General features: G+C 44.3%; 1 long non-coding RNA gene and 1 pseudogene across 2 annotated transcripts in view; one reads left to right on the forward strand and one right to left on the reverse strand.

The window, feature by feature from the left end:
• Positions 1-282: 282 nt before the first annotated feature.
• On the reverse strand, positions 283-393 carry LOC112426986 (small nucleolar RNA U13; annotated as a pseudogene).
• An 11133-nt stretch (positions 394-11526) lies between these two features.
• LOC105483235 (uncharacterized) overlaps positions 11527-15278 on the forward strand; it is a 50833-nt gene continuing 47081 nt past the window's right edge. For both annotated transcript variants that reach the window (XR_011609576.1, XR_988127.3), the window contains exon 1: positions 11527-14862. This is a non-coding gene — a long non-coding RNA (uncharacterized lncRNA). The remainder of the gene's footprint in view (positions 14863-15278) is intronic.

The raw sequence follows: 15278 nt of genomic DNA on the forward strand, positions 1-15278 counted from the left end.
TGGCTTGTTGATATTATTCTGAAGTCTGCTCGTTTCTCCATTTCCTTCTTCCAATGTCCTTCTTGGAGTCCACTAGACCTGAGGTCCCCATGGTACTGGTCTGTGGCCTGTTAGGAACTGGGCTGCACTCAAGCAGGCTGCTTGAGTGGTGAGCAAGCAAGCATTACCGCCTGAGCTCTGCCTCCTGTTAGATCAGCGCGGCATTAGATTCTCATAGAGCACAAACCCTACTGTGAACTGCGCATGCGAGGGATCTAGGTTGCGCACTCCTCTATTTTTTCAGGTCAGATGGGTAATGTGCTAACGTCATAACAAGGTTCAAGGGTGGCAGATCTCACACATGCACGTGATCACCCAATCATCATGCTCAGGTGGCACAGTCCTTATGAGAATCTAATGATAAATGTAATGTACTTAAGTTATCCTGAAACCATCCCCGCCACTCTCTGTTCTCCCTTGATCTGTGAAAAAATTGTCTTCCATGAAACCGGTCCCTGGTGCCAAAAAAGTTGAGGACCACTGCAATTCATCTATTACCCACAGCACAGGGCAGGTCAGTAGGAGGTAGGGAGGAGTATGCCCATGGAGAGAGCCCTCATGTGCTGGGTGGCGCAAGAGAGGTCTTGGATTCTGATTCCGGTTCTGCCTCTACTCATTGGTGTGTGCTTTGACAAGTCAGTTCCCTTGTTCATCTTCATAGGAAACTTGGTAAAATAGTTATTTATACAGTTGGCACTCCATATCCATGGGTTCCACATCCATGGCTTCCAGCAGCTTAAATTATCTTTATCTTCACAAGGCTCCCCCTAGAAGAGGGGAAATTCCACAGCTTTGATGTGATGTGAAATGTGATCTCAAAATGATCATTTTCTAATACTATCATTCCTTTCACGTTTATTAGTTGACATTTCTGTAAGATCTCTCTTTCTCCCTCTTTCTTTTGAGTATCACCATGGACTGTGGATTTTTTTTAGGCAATTCATTGTGTTATCATCCATTACTATCATTATTCTTTTATTCTATTTGCTGCTCCAGTTCCTCCAAGTTTGGGTAGCAGGAGCTCTTTCAAGCTGGTTCCTGTAATCTTTTGACATGTCTTGGTTGGTCTTTGAGCACTTCGTTGCTTTTTGGTCCAACAAAATGTCCCAGGCTCACTTTTTTTCCATTTCAGACCTGGAATGAGGATTTCATCAAAGGATTCTTAGGGGGACTGACATTTATAAACCATGGCTCAGGGGCTAGTACATTGCTACTGGGGCACATTCATGTTAAAATAAAATCAACTTAACGACAAATTTTAGTTACATTTTTTTTTCTGAGATATATAAATAGTCAACTTCTCTGATCTCATAATTAGGTAAATCAGGAATGAATAACCAAAGTCGGTAATAAGAATTCTCAAAGAAGCCCCAAGAATTTTTTTTTTTAAGTGTCTGAGGGGCCAGGCGTGGTGGCTTACACCTGTAATCCCAGCACTCTGGGATGCTGAGGTGGGCAGATCACAAAGTCAGGAGTTCGAGACCAGCCTGGCCAACATGGCGAAACCCCATCTCTACTAAAAATACAAAAATTAGCTGGGCATGGTGGGGGGTGCCTGTAATCCCAGCTACTCAGGCTGAGGCAGGAGAATCGCTTGAAACCAGGAGGCAGAGGTTGCAGTGAGCCAAGATTATGCCATTGCACTCCAGCCTGGGTGACAAGAGCAAGACTCCATCTCAAAAAAAGAAAAAAAAAAAAAAAAAAAAAAAAAGAAAGAAAAAGAAAAAGAAAAAGAAAAGAAGTGTCTGAGGGACACTTTCTTAGGGCTGCTGTGACAAAATGTCACAAATCGGGTGGCTTAAAATAATAGAATTTTATTATCTCACAGTTCTGGAGGCTAGAGTCCAAAATGAAGGTGTTGGCACCCTCTAAAACCTGCAGTGGAGAATCCTTCCTTGCCTCTTCTAGTTTCTGGTGTTGGCTGGCAATGCTTGGCATTCTCTGGCTTGGAAATGCATCACTCCAATCTCTGCTGCCATTGTCACATGGCTATCTTCTTCCTGTGTGTCTGTGTCCCTGTGTTTCTCCTCTCTTATGAGGATACTGGTCATATTATATTAAGGACTCAGACTATTCCATTATGAACTCATTGACAAGCATGATTACACCTGCACACACCCTATTTCCAAGTAATGTCACTTTCACAGGTACTGGGGTCAGGATTTCAACATATTTCTTGAGGGGATAAAATCCAACCCATAATAGACACCATGATTCAGGAGTTAAACATTCGAGGAGTGTTTAACTGGAGTATGGAAACATGAATTTTGTAGAAACTCCGTCCTTTCAATTCTGACAAATGCTCTCCTTATAATTCCAAATTGGATGAAAAAAGTGTCATACATAAGAAATATTTACACTACTTGTTGTAATCAGTTTTCTATACTCATTAGATAAGGATAAAAGAGAAATAGAAGAAAGAGGTATGGAAGACACTGGGAGACATATTGAAAGGAGAGCAGGAGATAAGAGATTTAGGGATGACTGAGAGAGGGACTAGAGGGGAATTTAGAAGAAGAAAACAGGGAGCAGGATGCCTGTCTTCAGAACAGAAAGATCATTATCTGTCACCCATTCAGCTAGATTCAAACTGTGTGACCTCACGCTCCATTCTGGCTCTTTACCTAATATTACATTTTTGACTTGTGCCTGTTTGATAATGAGGCTGAATATTATTTTGTTTTGCTCTGTGGCACAAGTGGATAGGGACTGAGTGATGTGCATATCTTTTGGTGTGGTTACTCCAGGTGAGGGGTATCTGAGGGCTGAGGGCCCGTGAGAAAGACAGGAATGGAGTAATGGGGCCAGATTTGAGCTGGGTGAGGCCACTGTCTAGGTCACTAAGTCAAAGGGGTTCTCCTGAAACCAGAGCTGGGTGTGGCTTGAGGAACCAGTCCAAAGGCCGTTGCCAAATTTGGTGATTGTGGAGGGAAGCAGAGCTTGTAGCTAGAGATGGCTAAATAGCCCATAAATAAGAGTATGGCAAGAGGATGGACAGGTGTGTAGCTCCCTGTGGTCAGCAAAGGGGTATGCCCAGGACAGACAGACACAGGGAAGGCTCAACCGTGTGTCTTCCTTTGGGACCTCTCTTCTGCCAAGCCCTGTAGCATCTATTTGATGGAAGCTGATAGAGTGGTGCCTTTCAGAGGTGGTAGTGTGAAAGTCTCAGCTCATGCAGGCCACTGCCTCCCCTGTCTCTTTCACCTCAGCCTGTGTGCCTGAACCCAAGGGCCTTACTCTGACTGTGGTAACTGTTTGTCTCCTGGGTTACAGCATCTAGATCTCTCAGGGAAGCTCAATAAACAGTTATTGCTGTGCACCAGGCACTGTCTGAGGGCAGTGAAGATATATGGGGAACAAGACAGACAAGGGTTGTGCTGTAATGGAGCTGACATCCTAGTGCACTTTGCTTTTGAAGCCTGAAGTGGAGGCCCACACTGGCATATTGAGGTCAGTTTACAAGAGCGCATTTAGTTTTGTTGTTGCTTTTGTAAAAGTTTTTCAGGTGAAAGTTTTTAATAGATAATGCTTAAAATAATAGCTGCAGACTAGTCTCAGATATCGTTCTTAGCTTTTATGATCTTTATCATAGATAAAATAATAGTTATTATAATAACATATATATATATAATTTTCTTGTTGTAAGAACTTTTAACATGAGGTCTCTCCTCTTAACACATGTTTAAGAAATGTGCAACACATTATTGTTGGTTATAGGTACAATGTAGTACAGTAGATCTCCAGAGCTTGTTCATCTTGCTTAACTGAACTTTTTGCCTATTGATTGACACGTCCCCATTTTCCCTTCCCTACAGCCCCTGGTAACCACCATTCTAGTTTTTTATCTTATGAATTTGACTATTTTAGGTTATCTCATCTAACTGGAATCATGCAATATTTTTCTTTCTGTGTCTGGCTTATTTCACTTAGCATAATGACAAAGTTCATCCAGTTGTCACACATTGCAGAATTCTTCTCTTTTTTGAAGCTGAGTAGTATCATATTGCTCATATATACCACATTTTCTTTATCCATTCATCTGTTGATGAACATTAAGGTGGTTTGGTTGTTGGTTATTGTGACTAGCTCTGTAATGAACATAAGAGTGCTAATATGTCTTTGAGATTCTGATCTCATTTTTTTCAGATGTATACCCAGAAATGGATTGCTGGATCATCTGGTAGTTCTATTTCTAGATTTTTGAGAAACCTCCATACTGTTTTCCATAGTGGCTGCACCATTTTATTTATTTATTTAGAGATGGGTTCTTGCTATATTGTCCAGGCTAGCCTTGAGCTCCTGGGCTCAAGTGATCCTCCCACCTCAGCAGTGGCTACATCATTTTTCATTTTCACAAGCAGTGTTCAAGGATTCCAATTTCTCCACATCCTTGCCAACAGTTGTCTTTTTGTTTTTTTGGTGTTTTGTTATGTTTTGTTTTGTTTTGTTATAATGGCCATTCTGATAGGTGTGATGTGATATCTCATTGTGGTTTTGATTTGCATTTCCTTGATTATTTGGTGACCTAGACACTGGCCTCACCCCAGCTCAAATCTGGTCCCCATTACTCTACTCATGGTCTTACTCATGCACCCCAGTCCTCAGTGAAAATGAGCATTTTTGCATATGCCTGTTGGTCATTTGCATATCTTCTTTGGAGAAACGTCTATTCAAGTTCTTAGCCTAAAAATTGGGTTATTAATTTTTGTGTTATTGAGTTGTAGGGGTTCCTTATATATTTTAAAGATTAACCCCTTATCAGTAATATTGCTTGCAAATGTTATTTACCATTGCATAGGTTGTCTTTTCACTCCATTGATTTTTTTTTTTCTTTGCAGTGCAGGAGCTTTTTAGGCAATGTAATCCCACTTGTTTATTTTTGGTTTTGTTACCTCTGCTTTTGGGGTATATTCATAAAATATTTATATTCATATTATATTATAATATGATGAATATAAATATTTTATGATTTAATGAATATATAATATAATATATTATAAATATAAATATATATTTATATATAAATATATATATTTATATATAATATAATATATATAAATATAAATATATATATTCATAAAATCTTTGCTAACACCAATGTCATGAAGTTTTTCCCCATGTTTTCTTCTGGGAGTTTTATAGTTTTATAGGTTCAGGTCTGAAATTTAAGTCTTTAAGCCATTTTGAGTTGATTTTTGTGTATGATATAAGGGTCCAATTTCATTTTTTTGTCTGTGGATATCCAATTTTCCCCACACCATTTGTTGAAGAGACTATCCTTTCCCCATTGTGTATTCTTGGCACCCTTATTGAAGATCAAGTGACTGATGTATGTGGATTTATTTCTGGGCTCTCTTTTTTGTGCCATTGAGTATATGTCTGTCTTTATGCCATTACCATAATGTTTTGATTACCGTAGCTTCATAATATATTTTGAAATCAGGAAGCATGGTGCCTTCAGCTTTGTTCTTCTTTCTTAGGATTGTATAGCCTTCTTTCTCAGGCTATACAATGAGTGATATATTTTGAAAATTATTCTGTAACAAGTTTTCTGGGCATCGCTTATTACACTTTAATACCAGGTTTGCTCATATTGCTGTACTGTTTTTTAAAGAATGAAGTGAACTTCACACAACAAAATTAACAACTTTAAAGTGAACAATTCAGTGACATTTAGCAAAACATGCAACCACCAACTCTATCTAATTCCAAAATATTTTCATCACTCCAAAAGGAAACCTCATACTCATTAAGCAGTTGCTTCACATGTCCCCCTCCTCCCAGAGTTGTGGGATCCTTGGTGTGTGTGGGATGGGAGGTGTTGCTTTTCTGGCTGGAAGCCTCTGTGGCCAGTGGCACCTTTGCCTGAGTTTTGCTTGGGCCTAATAAGCTCACTCGTCCTGGCAGGCTGTGCTCAGCAGGCTGTGCTCAGCTTGCATTACTGGCCTGGATCCCATGCCTCCAAAGAGACTGGAGCAGAGTAGTGAGAGGTGTGTGAGTGAGCAAGCATGGGGTTTGGCCACTGTGCACAGTCAGGCAGGCTGGCTGCTGCAGTGGGACAGGTGCCAGCACAGGTGCCAGCTCATTGTGAGGCTGCAGCTGGACCAAGTGCACCACAAGCAACTTTCATAGCTGGCAATGGGGAACACAGTGGTGCCCTGAGGCTTGGAGACTCCAGAACTGCAGGGCCCAAAAAGGGGAGTCACAGCCCTGGCTTGGGGAGCTCCCAGGTCTGGCCCCCCAACTGAGGGCTGCAGCGCTTCTCTCCTTCTCTCTTCTCTCCTCCTTGCTCCCCACAATGTGGTGAGCAATGCAGGTGTTTCAGCCCTATTTGTATTACAGCTCTTTTAGCCTCACCATTCAGTGGATCCTGGGTTTTTGTCCTGTGTCCAGGAAGAATGAGGTACGCAGACAAGTGGAGGGTGAGCAAGGCGAAGAGGAGCTTTATTGAGCAACAGAACAGCTCAGAGGAGACTCGCAGTAGGAAGCTCCTCTCCTGGGCAGCTCCTCTCCATAGCCAGGGTGTCCCATCCTCTCTTCAGTCTCAGCAGAAAGGGTAGTTTCTCTCTACAGCTGGTTGTTCCATTACTTTCTGTTGTTTCCCTGTCATCTCTCCATCCTCTCTCCTTCCTCTCTCCATCTTCTGCTTGAGTCTGTCTGAGTCTGGGGGTTTTTATGGGCCTCAGAGGGGAGGAAGTGCATGCTGATTGGTCCATGAGCAGCCATGGGCAGGCTTAGGGAAAAACGTCACAAGTTCCCCCTCAGGTCCATGGGACTGGCTGACAGCCCCCAGGCTTCAGGTCCTCCCTGATTTGAAGGTGGGGCTTTACTGGGGACCAGCCCCTTTCCTCCCAGGAGCCTGCTTGCCTCCTGCCACTATTCATGGAGCACAGGCTGTTTATGCCAAAAGGCACCTGCAGTCTGGTGCTGGGCTGTCCTCAGCTCCCCCTTGGCCTCCCTCCTGCGCTTGTCAGTGCCCAAAGTCTGGAGGAGGCTGAGGTGGCAGGGGGCTGGTGTGTCAGCACTGCCCTGCACATATGAACACCTGGCCAGGCTGCAATAGTGCCTAGCTTGGCCTCTACTCCACTCTGTGATCCGGGTGGGTGCCCACAGTGGGGAGAGGCCAGGCAGTGGGACTGGACACCTCTGAGACTGTGGGGGAAAGGGAGGCCTTTCTGGGCCCCCTAAAAGTGCACAGATGTCTGGGTCCACAGCCGCAACCTGGGTGGCCACAGCCATGTGTGGGAGGGTGGGACTCCTGCCTGCTCTTGCCCGCTCCATGGGGTGCAGCACCGCCCTGGGTCCAGCTCTGCCTTGGGGCCCCTCTCTGCCCACCCCTGTGTGCCAGACTGTGCTGCTCCCCTGCTGGTGGGCAACTCAGCCTGGCCCCATCGCAGTGGCTCCCAGGGTGGCGGGCTCCTGGGGGGCCCCAGGGGTGGGCTCTGGGTACTGTCTGCCTCCTCCCCACATCCTCCCTGCAGCAGTGATGTGGGGCTGGGTTCTGGAGCAGCTGAGGGTCTGGCCTGGCCATGTGAGAGTGGAGGTGGTGCAGTTGGCTGCTTCAGGGACGTGGGACACAGGGGACGCAGGGCACAGGGGTCCCACCACTGCCACTGCTGCTCCCGCTACTACCACCTCAGCCCAACCCCTCTGCCACAGCCAGCATGATGGGGCCACTCCAGATGGCCCGCCACTGCCATCAGCAGCAACCACCAATCTGTGTTCTGGATTTATTTATTCTAGATATTTCATATAAATGAAATCATAAAATATGTGACTTTTTGTGTCTGGCTTCTTTCATTTGGTGTAGTATTTTTGAAGTTCATCCACTTCGTAGCATGATTGGTACCTCATTCATTTTTATGGCTGCGTAATATTCTATTTTATGTATATACCACAATTTGTTTATCCATTCATCTGTTGATGGGCATTTGGGTTGTTTTCATTTTTTGGCTATGGTGAATAGTGCTGCGCTGCTATGAACATGCATGTACATGTGTATATGTGTATTTGAACACTTGATATCATATCTGTGGGAGATGGTTCTAGAACCCCCACAGATACCAAATTCCACACTCCCTGCAGATACCAAAATCTACATATGTTCAAGTCTTTTAAATAAAATGGCATAGTGTGGTTGGCCGTCTGTATCCAAGGGTTCTGTATACATAGATATAGAAAGCTGATTCAACCAGTTTTCAATTCTTTTGGGGATGTTTTAAATCATTAAGATAGAGAACACATGACTGACTCTGCCTACCCCAGGTCCTCAATGCCATCACCATTCTGAGTTTGCCATTCATCACTACTAATTGGATACATCTCCAACCTTGAATAGCCCAGTCTACTCTCATCTGGGAAACGGGGAGGGGAGGAGTCTTAGATGGCACTTTTACATCTGCATACATAGTTCCCAAGATTTTCTTTTCTTTTTTGAGACAGAGTTTTGCCCTTGTTGCCCAGGCTGGAGTGCAATGGTGCAATCTTGGCTCACTGCAGCCTCCTCCCCCTGGGTTCAAGTGATTCTCCTGCCTCAACCTCCTGGGTAGCTGGGATTACAGGTGCACATCACCATGCCAGGCTAATTTTTGTATTTTTAGTAGAGACAGGGTTTTGCCATGTTGGCCAGGCTGGTCTGGAACTCTTGGCCTCAGGTGATCTGCCCACCTCAGTCCCCCAAAGTGCTGGGATTACAGCCATGAGCCACTGCACTTGGTCTCCAAGATTAATTTTCATTTTTAGTCAATTAACACATTTCTTTTGAGCATTTATTCTATAAAAATCAGTGTCCTAGATCACTTGGAGGATATAAAGAGATCTAAGTCATGATCCTTATTTGCTGGTGCTTGCTGACCAGTGATAAAAATAATATCTACATGCAAAGAACTCTAAAACAAGATACTTCACAAGCATCCTCTGCCAAATGCACTGGGGTGACAAAGCAGGTTTTATTTAGGAGGTATCCACTGACATGAACCTCAGCTATTAAAAGGGGAGTTGTAGGGAGAAGGCATATTTCATGGAATGGCAGTAGGAAATTCAATGTGTATGTGAGTTTGGCTGGAGCAAGGATAAATGTAGGATAGGAATGGGTAAGAAGATTGAGGTAAAGGATTGTAAAGGATTGGGAGTTTGTACTTTATCCTGAACCAGAATAGAACCTGATGTGAGGTAATATGGTTTGGTTGTGTCCCCACCCCAATCTCCACTTGAATTGTATCTCCCAGAATTCCCATGTGTTGTGGGAGGGACCCAAGGGGAGGTAATTTAATCATGAAGCCAGATCTTTCCCATGCTATTCTCATGATAGTGAATAAGTCTCACAAGATCTGATGGGCATATCAGGGGTTTCTGTTTTTGCTTCTCTTGCCACCACCATGTAAGAAGTGCCTTTCACCTCCCGCCATGATTCTGAGGCTTCCCCAGTCATGTGGAACTTTAAGTCCAATTAAACCTCTTTTTCTTCCCAGTCCCAGATATCTTTATCAGGAGTGTGAAAGTAGAATAATACAGTAAATTAGTACCAGTAGAGTGGGGCGTTGCTGAAAAGATACCTGAAAATGTGGAAGCGACTTTGGAACTGGGTAACAGGCAAAGGTTGGAACAGTTTGGAGGGCTCAGAAAAAGGAAAATGTTGGAAAGTTTGGAACTTCCTAGAGACTTGTTGAATGTCTTTGCCCAAAATGCTGATAGCAATATGGACAATAAGGTCCAGGCTGAGGTGTTCTCAGATGGAGATGAGGAACTTGTTGGGAACTAGAGTAAAGGTGACTTTTGTTATGTTTTAGCAAAGAGGCTGGCAGCATTTTGCCCCTGCCCTGGAAATTTGTGGAACTTTGAACTTGAGAAAGATGATTTAGGGTATCTGAAGAAATTTCTAAGCAGCAAAGCATTCAAGAGGTGAGTTGGGTACTATTAAAGACATTCAGTTTTATAAGGGAAGCAGAGCATAAAAGTTTGGAAAATTTGCAGCCTGACTATATGATAGAAAAGAAATACCCATTTTCTGGGGAGAAATTCAAGCCGGCTGCAGAAATTTGCACAAGTAGCAAGGAGCCTAATGTTAATCCCTAAGACCATGGGGAAAATATCTTGAGGCCATGTCCTAGACCTTCATGGCAGCCCCTCCCATCACAGGTCTGGAGGCCCAGGAGGAAAAAAAAAATGGTTTCATAGGCCGGGCCCAGGGTCCCGGTGCTGTGTGCAGCCTAGGGACTTGGTGCCCTGTGTCCCAGCTGCTCTAGCTGTGGCTGAAAGGGGCCAATGCAGAGCTCAAGCTGTGACTTCAGAGAGTGGAAGCACCAAGCCTTGGTAGCTTCCACGTGGTGTTGAGTTTGTGGGTGCACAGAAGTCAAGAATTGAGTTTTGGGAACCTCCACCTAGATTTCAGGATGTATGGAAATGCCTGGATGTCCAGGCAAAAGTTTGCTGCAGGGGTTAGGCCTTCATGGAGAAACTCTGCTAGGGCAGTGTGGAAGGGAAATGTGCGGGTTGGAGCCCCCACACAGGGTCCCTACTGGGGCACTGCCTAGTGGAGCTGTGAGAAGAGGGCCACTATCCTCCAGAACCCAGAATAGTAGATCCACAGGCAGCTTGCACCGTGCACCTGAAAAAGCTGCAGACACTCAATGCCAGCCCATGAAAGCAGTTGGGAGGGAGGCTGTATCCTGCAAAGCCACAGGGGTGGAGCTGCCCAAGACCATGGGAACCCACCTCTTGCATCAGCGTGACCTGGATGTGAGATCTGGAGTTAAAGGAGATCATTTTGGAGCTTTAAAATTTGACTACCCCAGTGGATTTCAGACTTGCATAGGCCCTGTAACCCCTTTGTTTTGGCCAATTTCTCCTATTTGGAACAGCTGTATTTACCCAATACCTGTACCCCAGTTGTATCTAGGAAGTAACTAGCTTGCTTTTGATTTTACAGGCTCATAGGCGGAAGGGACTTGCCTTGTCCCAGATGAGACTTTGGACTGTGGACTTTGGGTTAATGCTGAAATGAATTAAGACTTTGGGGGACTGTTGGGGAGGCATGATTGGTTTTAAAATGTGAGAATATGAGATTTGGAGGGGCCAGTGGTGGAATGATATGGTTTGGCTGTGTCCCCACCCAAATCTCAACTTGAATTGTATCTCCCAGAATTCCTGTGTGTTGTGAGAGGGACCCAGGGGGAGGTAATTTAATCATGGGGGCCAGTCTTCCCCATGCTATTCTCATGATAGTGAATAAGTCTCATGAAATCTGATGGGTATATCAGGGGTTTCCGCTTTTTCTTCTTCCTCATTTTTCTCTTGCCACTGCCATGTAAGAAGTGCCTTTCACCTCCCGCCATGATTCTGAGGCCTCCCCAGCCATGTGGAACTGTAAGTCCTATCAAACCTCTTTTTCTTTCCAGTCTTGGGTATGTCTTTATCAGCAGCTTGAAAATGGACAAATACAGGAAGCAGTTTAGTAACTGGACATAAATATTTTATTTCATGTTATGACCTTATGGCTGTGATGACCTTTAGCAGAGTTGCATGGTTATGGCTTAGAATAGTTACTCTTGCCAAATCCTTGAGAACCTTTGACTGTTTAGTCACTTATTTTTGGCTTCTCTGATACTTATTGACATTCTTTCTGAGGTCTTGCCCAGCAGGTAAATTATGTCTATGCCAGAGTGTGTTCTATGGAATATTGCTTCTGCAAATAGGATTTCATGGTTGAATAAATTTGAAAATCACTGTATACTGTATCTCACTCTTGGAGATTCACAATGCACATGTAGTACGTTAAAGGTTTTGCAAAATCCTGCAGCAAAGAAACCAATTTAATTTGTTTAGCCCAGCATTTCCTAAACTTCCTTGCTGTAGTGGGTTGAATGGTGGTCCCTTCAGAACACCCATGTCAAATCCCTGGAACCTGTGACTGTTACCTTATTTGGTAAAAGAATCTTTGCATATGTAATTAAGTTAAGGATCTTGAGATCATCCTGTATTATTCAAGTGGGCTTTAAGTCCAATGAAAAGTGTTCATACAAGAGAAAGGCAGGGGAAATTTGAGACAGAAGAGAAGACAGATACAGAAGAGAGAGATAGTAAGGCAGAGGCTGAGGTTGGAGTGGTGGCCACAAGCCAAGGAAGCCATAAAATATTAGCCACCAGAAGCTGGAAGGCCAGGCCCCTAGAAGGAAATGAGCCCTACTGATACTTTGATTTCAGAATTCTGGCCTCCAGAACTTTGAGGGAATACTTTTCTATTGTTTTAAACCATCCATTTTACGGCAATTTGTTAGGCAGTCCTATAAAATGGATACACTTGCCCATAAAGATACTAAAAAAAAAAAAACAAACTTTTCATGAAATAATTACTGTGTATACTCGAATATGAGGCAAGGGTTTTTTTCTTCCAAATTATCTCTCAGAAAAGATGGAGTATCCTAATATTCAAGGGCTTCCAAGGTCTCATATTTCAGGGCATTTTCTGGATTACTTACTTTTAAACGACTAAGGTGTTGTATGGAAAAAGCACAATACTGAAACTACTTCAATCAATACTAGTTTTAGTTGATGATAAAAGTAATCTGATGGAATTGGTTTTAAAAAAAAAGAGGGGGAAAATACATTTAGCTCAAAATTAGTAACTATTCTTGGGAGTATGAGGCAGTTGCTGTGGACTACCTTACTCACCATGTAGTCTAACTTTCTTCAGTTGTCTTAGGCCAGGCACTGTGGCTCATGCCTGTTATCCCAGCACTTTGGGAGGCTAAGGTGGGAGGAATTGCTTGAGGCCAGGAGTTTGAGACCATCCTGGACAACATAGTGAGACCCAGTCTCTACTTTTTATATATATAAAAAATAATCTGTCTTCTTATATGGAAGAATCTGGAAAGCTAAAAACAGTCTTTTCTAGACCCTCTTGCAGTGAGAATTTTGGATGTACTTTAGGTTCTGACACTCAGATGCACTTGCTTATATAAATCTTGCCTTTGGAAGGAGGCATTCATTTTTGTTTGTGATTGGTAGCAGAGGTGATATGCAGCAGCAGCAAGCTTGGCCGGCGGCTTCTTGATTGTAGCAGAGGTGGCATCATTTCACATGGGGCCACCATAGCGGCAGAGCCAGATTTGGCTTGGGCCTTTTTGTTCTCTGGCCAATTCTCTGAAGCGACTTTGGAATTATTACTAGAAGCTCAGTCTAGAGTCCGTTTCTTGCCAAACCCTCCCCTACTATCTCCAGTTCAGTGATTCTGGAAGTTATATGACACCCTATTACAAATCTCTTGCTTAAACTAGCCAGGAGCTAGACCCTTATTCTCTGTAGCTAGACCCTTACTGATTGATGCAGGGCCTGACCTCTCCATGTGACTACTGACTGGGTGTTGGTGTAAATCAGCAATGACAAAAAAGCAATACAGTTAGTGAATATGTTGAAGAGATCACAAATCTATACCTATAGGATACATTTTTTAAAACTCTGAATTTATCAAATTATGGCTTATTATTAAATGTCCGGTGATAGCTCACACATGGGTTCAAAAAATACTGTCTGTAAATAAAAATGACTGTGTTATATGCCCTAAGATGTGTCTCTTCTTCTGACTAAGATATTGAAAAACTCAGGCAAGAGTTTAAATAAAATTGCTTCATAACATGTCAGAGTGGAAAAAAAGCATTATTTCAAAATCAATGTATTATTTTACATATGTGATTTAAGTTTTTATGTGTAACTAAATGAATAAATCCAATCCTATACACTGATATTTAACTCTTATCTATATCCTAAACATTTATGTTTTCAAGTTGGCTAAAAAATTCCCAAAACCCCAACTTTTGTTTTTGAGGAACTTTTCTCTGACAACACGTGGGATCACCGTATATTCAGGGTGCTCTGATGTTCAAGTTATATGGTATTCATATGGCCTGAAACTGACGTGCAGAGGGCATCCATTGAAAAATGCTGGTCTACTGGATCAAGGTTCACCATAATATATGGCTATTCGGTGTTCAATAAAACTTTTTTTTTTTTTTTTTTTGAGACAGTCTTACTCCGTCACCCAGGCTGGAGTGCAGTGGTGCCATCTCGGCTCACTGCAACCTGCCTCTGCCTCCTGGGTTCAAATTATTCTTGTGTCTCAGCCTCCTGAGTAGCTGGAGTTACAGGCAGGTACCACCACACCCGGCTAATTTTTGTATTTTTAGTAGAGATGGGGTTTCACCATGTTGGCCAGGCTGGTCTCAGATGATCCACCCACCTCGGCCTCCCAAAGTGCTGGGATTACAGGCGTGAGCCACCGCGCCCAGTCCAATAAACTTCTTAAATGACAAATATAATTGGCAAATAAGTGTTGCTGTTGTGACTTTGCTTCTTTTTTTCTTTCCTGTTCTTAACCTCTGCAGGGTTTCTGTCTTGGTGCCTATTCCTAACACAGAAGAGGAAGACAGGATCTCTGCTTCAGGGAGCCTGTAGGGTCTGTTAAAGGCAATGACATGCCAGTGAGCCAGGGCACATTTCCACTTAGCCAGAGGCCAACGTCACAAAGGAGGTGGCGTTTTGGTCGAGCCTGCTTATAATCCTAGTGTCTATAGATTTTATTAAATCATTAGAGTCATTCTTCAGGTAGAAACGAACCTTCCTTGACTTCATAAATTATCAGATGTCTGGAATTCTGAATTTTATCCCTTCAAGTCCCTCCACCAGAACTTCCCAGCACGTCCATTTTCTTCTACAGCGTGAGGGAAGGGTCAGGTTTAGCAACATTGTCTTGGCAAACAGATTAGCCCTCTCCATTTAGGAAGGAGGAAGGAGGCTGCTCTCGCGGCCACATTTCCTGGAAGACTGCCGGTGAGGAGGGCTCGGGCGGTGGCGGGCCGCGGTCCGGCGCAGTTTCCCCGCGGCCCGCTGGGTCGCACTGTGGCCTTAGGAATGCGGGCCGGGGCGGGGCGGGGCGGGGAGGCTTGGGAGTGCGCGACAGCCACCGCCGCGTTCAGCCCCGGGCGCAACTGCAGCCGTGCCTGGGGACTCTGGGGCCGCGACCCACCGAGAACTCTGCCAGACCGCAGCGAAGTTTGCATACACGACAGCACGTCCCGGGGCTAGGACCTTGCCCGCCTACGGGGCTGACCTGCACCACCCTCGGGGAAGCGCGGACCGCCGCCCCGCTGCCGGGAGTTAGGCACCCGGGCCTGGGTCGCCCCCACGGACGGCTCGGAAGGCACGAACGAGCGCCCCCCGGGGAGAGTGGGCTGGGGAGGGGTCCA

The sequence above is a fragment of the Macaca nemestrina genome, chromosome 11, assembly GCF_043159975.1.
Source record: "Macaca nemestrina isolate mMacNem1 chromosome 11, mMacNem.hap1, whole genome shotgun sequence".
In the NCBI taxonomy this organism is placed as follows: Eukaryota; Metazoa; Chordata; class Mammalia; order Primates; family Cercopithecidae; genus Macaca; species Macaca nemestrina.